This window comes from Chenopodium album, chromosome 21 (assembly GCF_948465745.1).
Source record: "Chenopodium album chromosome 21, dcCheAlbu1.1, whole genome shotgun sequence".
NCBI lineage: Eukaryota > Viridiplantae > Streptophyta > Magnoliopsida > Caryophyllales > Amaranthaceae > Chenopodium > Chenopodium album.
Genome location: NC_137854.1, coordinates 33,404,739 through 33,411,247, shown reverse-complemented (window position 1 = coordinate 33,411,247; position 6,509 = coordinate 33,404,739).

The following is a 6,509-nucleotide window of genomic DNA, read 5'->3' as shown; positions in this document are numbered from 1 at the left end:
CTCTTGTCATCACATCGTTGGATCGTTTGTGCATAATGGTTATGCTTTGATTTAATGACTATGACTCTCAATCCCATAGTGTGTGAAAAAAAAAATCACACGGATGTCATTTTAGGTGGTTAATTGTCTTACGTTGAAGGAAAAAAAAAAGATATAAATGACTAACATAGACAACTACTAATAGTAAGTAATTCTGTGTCAAATTAAGGATTTGTTCACATTTACTGAATTAAACTGAACTCAACTGATTGGAGCTGAATTGATATTCAGTAAATAAGTGTCATTTATTTACGAAAATGCCATTAGATAAACAAATTTTGTTTATCATCAAAATGAACTTGTATTTTCTAAATTAATAGGTTGATGTGTTTTCGTTGTATATAGCTTGGACGATCCTAGATGTTGTGTTAGGCTTAATGATCAAAGCTCGCATGTCATAGAGTCATATAGGTTTGTATCAGTTTAAGGCTCTGCCTTAGCTTGTGTCTAAGCTTTTTTATATACGAACTCTTCAAAGATTTCAATGATATCCTTTCATTATGTTCAAAATCATTAGTTGTCAGTTTGTCACAAATGATAATTCAAAATCAAATTTCACGAACTTTGACAACAACATTTTACCAATATACTAAAAGAACTAGTGTATGGCATGTAGGTTGCACCGAGTTGCTATCTTAATTATAATACAATGTTACCAAAAAAAAAAAAAAAAAAAAAAAAAAAAAAAAAAAAAAAAAAAAAAAAGAAGAAGAAAAAGAATATCTCTATTTTATGGGTACTAAAACAGATTTTTTTTTTTTTTTTTTTTTTTTTTTTTTTTTGAATGGATTAAAAGAATATTTATAGAGATTTACTCTCTCCATTATCTAGGAATTGTTAAAATTTTTCCTCTTTGTTCAATTTTTTCATGCTACATAATTATTTTTTATCTTTTTTTTTTTTGTGAGTACATTAAAATATATTTATTCATCTGTATATAGATAACACAAATTATTTTTGGTTAAGATGATAAGAAGTGTGATCTTATATTTATGAAGATTAATATTCGAAACTTTTTTTGCTCAGTAATAAAAATATGGAATAATTATAAGGCACAAAAACGAAGTATTAATATTAAGCCTTATAATTATATTAAGTATATATTTTAAAATAAATAATTACATGACATTAATCAAATAGATATAAGATTACCATGAAATCAAACCAAACTATTTATATTTGCTTCGTTTTTCTAATACTTCCAACACTTGCTTATAATAGAAATGCCACAATACTTGCAACACAATAACACACTATTAGTAGTTTAGCTTTATTCAGTTCAGTGATACATATAAATATTCAGCTCTATGAGAGAAGGAAATAACACACTTGATTAAATCCCAATTATATTAAGGCTGTGCTATTCTCTGCACTTAGCATATAGTGAGGCCCTGTTCTTTTGAGCTTCTGGGCAGAGCAGATTGAAGCAGAGCAGAGCCGAGCAGAGCAGATTTTATTATTATTATTATTATTATTATTTTTTATTATTATTATTATTATTACTAATATTATTACTATTATTATTGTTATTATATATTATTATTATTATTACTACTACTACTACTACTACTAATACTATAATAATAATAGTATTATTTATTATTATTATTATTATTATTATTACTACTACTACTACTACTACTACTACTACTACTACTACTACTACTACTACTACTACTAATACTATAATAATATTATTTATTATTATTATTAAATATTAATTATTATTATTATTAATAATTATTATTATTATTATTAATATTTATTATTATTATTATTAGTATTATTATTATTACTACTACTACTAATATTATTATTACTATTATTATTAAATATTAATTATTTATTATAATTATTAAATATTAATTATTATTAAATATTATTTATTATTATTATTATTATTAAATATTAATTATTTATCATTATTATTAAATATTAATTATTTATTATTATTATTATTAAATATTAATTATAATTATTAAACATTAATTATAATTATTAAATATTAATTATTATTATTATAATAATTTATTTTAAGCAGAGCAAAGCAGGACAGGGCGGAGCAGAGCAGAGCAGATTTCAACAGAGTAGAGCAGAGTAGAGCATATTTCAACAGAGCAGCTCTAAAGAACGGGACCTTAGTGTTATTAAGACTAATTTTTATCTTAAAAAAATGCTGAAAGTACGTTTTAGCAATGACAATGAGATACAGAGTAATTTTGTGCCATTTGTGGTCAATGTGAGTTAAGAATTCAAAAAAGTGCACAATGATTGGAGAAAAGACGTGGTTAGTACGTCTTATGTTGGAGCCTTGAAGGTGGAAATTAAAGAATAAAGATTTAAAATCACCTACCTTAGCTAGGTCGTCTGGTACGTAGAAATCACATCCGCACACTATGGGAAATTGGGATTTTGGGAATGGGAACACCTATTGATCTTGTGTAGAAGTGATCAAGTGATTGACTCCTACTTTAGAACTTGAGGTGGTGAAGTGTCACTTTAGAATTTTGTTAATTTAGATTATATTTAAACTTTATCAAATAATTTAATATCGTACAATTAAACTAATACGAAGTAGGAGTAATAATTAGTGGAGTTTATTTTGATAAAAACAAATACTTCTTAATCATTGAGTGTATGTAGATCAATAAGTTGCATGGAATGTTAATTGACAATTCATGTATAGAAATAAAATTATTATAGCTTTTTTTTTCTCTTAAATAAATACTTCACATATTTGTAGAGTAGTTCCTTGATACCCCAAACGAGTATACGACCATACACATAATAATGTTGATACTTTGTCGTTACAAACATGGTATCTTCAATGTGTAGTTGATAATTGGTTTTTTTTTTTTTTTTTTTTTTTTTTTTAATTCATATGGCATATAAATATACAATATGATTCATCCTTTGGGCTAATCCCCGATTTTAATGAGTTAGCACAAAGGTATATTTTTTTTTGTTAGTTCCCGGTTCATCCTTTAGATTAATTTGGATTCGGGGTTCAATTGTGGGTGGATAGGTTCCAGTCTCCTTCTGATTCTGGGTGGATGGGTTCTAGTCTCCTACCAAGTGCAGCTTCAATCACCGCTATACCAACAACCAATTGAATCAAAGGTATATAAATATAAATTAAGTAGACCACTTGTCAAAAAAAAAAAAAAAAAAAGTAGACCACGCCCAAAGTAATACCCCCTTCTTTTTTTTTTCAAAATGTTACATTACTTTGACCGCTGCATAGTTTTTGATAAATTAACTTTAATACTCTGTATGGAAGGATGTAATTAGGGTAGTTAGAGTATTAAAAATTATTAAAAAAAAATATTGGGGTTAATATTTTATTAAGATAAAGGGATGTAGGAGGGAAACAATTGGTAAAACAATTTGTATTCCATTTCAAACTTGTCAAACATAATGCTCTCCTTCACTCTATAATATGATATTGTTCGCTTTAAATCAAGCTCGCACAAATTTGTTTTTTCGCACCTTTCCAAAAGACCTTATATGAATTGATTAGGTGGATACTTATAAGCAAGTTATTACTTCATTATTATTTCCATATGTGACTTAGATTGCATACTCCAATAACCCTCCCCTCAAGCCAAAGACCACATAATTCATTATCTCCCCTGTAACAAAACCATCTTGCATTCTTGCACTGCCGCCCTAAGCCTATAACACTACTGTAGTATAGATCTTTTGTTTTGTTCTGATGCTACCACCATGGACTTTTGATCCATGGCACGACAATTTTTCAATCTCGAGTGAGGTCACATTAAGGGCTTTTCGCACAACACTGCCAAAGACATGTATCCATGTCACTAAGCCACACACTTTGCACCAACGTGTTTTAGCACCAAGTCACCCATTAAGTTTCGGGTTATGTGTTTTATCCCATCTGAATCATCGGTGTGACTATCTCCAATGGTGAGACTCAACTTTGAGTATTGAAATACAAAATGAGTTGTTTTTTACTTCCAATGGTGATATCCAACTCACTTCTCAATTTAGCAACTCATGTGAAGTCTAATTTCCCAACTGTGAGACTCACTGTAGTATACTAATGTCACTTTCAATTTATAGTCCACCAAATCCATATTATATTGTAAGTTTTTCAAAAAAAAGAAAAGAAAAAAAAACTTAAACAAATTACAAAATATATTATAAAATTGATAAGGGCCCACACATTTTGTCAGATGAGACTTAAAGTTGAGTTTCTAAACTTAGCAACTTTCTTTTGGAGTTGCTAAGTTTAGATACCAACTTATTGGTATCCTTTACAAGAAATACTCTCTACTAAAAAAAACTCACCCAAATCTCACCATTAGAGATGCTCTTTACCACATCTAGTAGCTCTTCTCAATTACAATTAGTACTAGATGAAGCCCGTGCGATACACGGTTTGTTAGTATTTTTTTTAAAAAAATATTTTTCATATTTATGTGATTACGATTGTTATTATATTAGTTTTAAAATATTAGATAAAATTCCTAATCTCAAAAGATAATATTTTGTATTTAATTAATTTCAACATTAAAATCTCATTCGTCAGTTTTGCTTACGTGACATTTGAATTATTTAATTGTAAAAGAAATTAATAATCTCTTATTTAATTGTCTACAACTTAAATTTATAATCCTACATGGCGCGCTAAGAAAATTAAATCCTACGTGACTCTTTAAAAACTCGGAGAAAAACTCCCCCTTAAATATATACTAGGTTAACCCCGTGTGATGCACGGTTTTATAACAAGAATAGAATTAACTACTTTCTCCATTTTCCTAATTAATTTTTAATTAAATATGAATATACCATTCCCAAACGTGCATAATTTCATATTTAATTAGAAAATTTCAATTAAATTATATTATTAACTATTGTTAACAACTCATAAATAACTAAATAGCATATATAATATGTGTAGAAAACCCAAAATTTAAAATTTCAAATAGAATTTAATTTTCAAAGTAGTTAAATAGGGTAGCTTAAAAAAGAAAAAAAAAATGACATCATCCTTGCATTTTGGAGGGAAAAAATTAAATAAGAAAGTGACACGTATACAGTAATGACATCAGCGGTTGTTATTTTAGTATATATATAGATATATAGATATTTATATATTAGATATTAGATTAGGATTAGGAATAGTAGAGTAGATGGTATTCATGGAAATCTGTTGTGGACTCTAGTTTAATCACGTCCATTAAAGCCCAATAGTGGTACTCAATGACCTTGTTTGGGAGAAAGCTGAAACTGATTGAGTTAGCTAATTTTGACTAGCTGATTTTATTAACTGATTTGACTAACTTATTGTATTGACTGATTTTATAAAAGTGTTTGGTAAATAGCTGATAGCTTAAAGGTGATTGAGTATGTGAAATGACCAATAAGCTAATTGTGGGGTAGGTAGTTTAGATAGGATTGTTAATTAATGAGGTTATAAGTGTCATTTCATAATAATTAATGAATAAGCTAATTGAAAAAGCTCCTAAAATGAGCTTTTTCAAAAAGAGCTTATTTAGTGGAATAAGCTCTTTCAATAAGCTTGCTACCAAACATTTGTATTAGCTTGTTTGACTAGTCAATCAGCTAAATTTAGTCAAATAAGCTAATATACCCTCAATAAGCTTACTACCAAACAGGACCAAAGCCCAATTGTTATCTGATATTAGTAAGATCGACTAAAGGCCGAAGGTTGCTTGGATATCTAAGATATAGTAGAAAGTATAAATTGGACGGCCCACTCAATAAATTTACACGCTCTGATATGAGGTTATGAATCGTAGGCCCCTGATTAGACTCGACACTCGGTTCAATTGATAGAATGTAGAATCGTAGGCCCCTAATTAGACGCGGCAACCTTTAATGTATTTACACCAGTAAGTATTTTATTCTCGTTTTGATTTATTATTTATTTTTTTATTTACAGGAAGAAAAAGGATTTTATTAACAAATTATAGTCAAACGACACTTATAAACAAATTCTAAGAAATCTAAAATTCCAACAACATACCACCTTACAACTAATAACATTGCAAATTCGATCAACGATTGCCTTACTAAAAACCTTCATCCGAAGCAATACAATATGCGAGTTAGCACAAGTTCGGCTTGATTCCACTGATGAAGAGTTGTTTGAGTGATAATACTCATATGGTCTTCTAGATTTCGGAGATTATGAAACCCTAAATCTTCAATCCGCGTCAGACGAACAAAAAAAGAAATTAAACCTAATAGAATAACCACCATCTTAAAGATGGAATCAATTTATTAAAAGGAATTAAAAAGTTTTTGGGGCTTACCACTGGTAAAAATACTTGTTGAAGCCCCTACTAAGATTCACAATTGAGATCAGGAATAAAAGAGATGAAAGAAAGGAGAGGAAAGGGAGAAGAGTGAAGGAAAACCATTAAAAAAAAAAACTATAAAATTTAGCAATGGAGGTTAGAAAAAACCCTCCCTAGGGA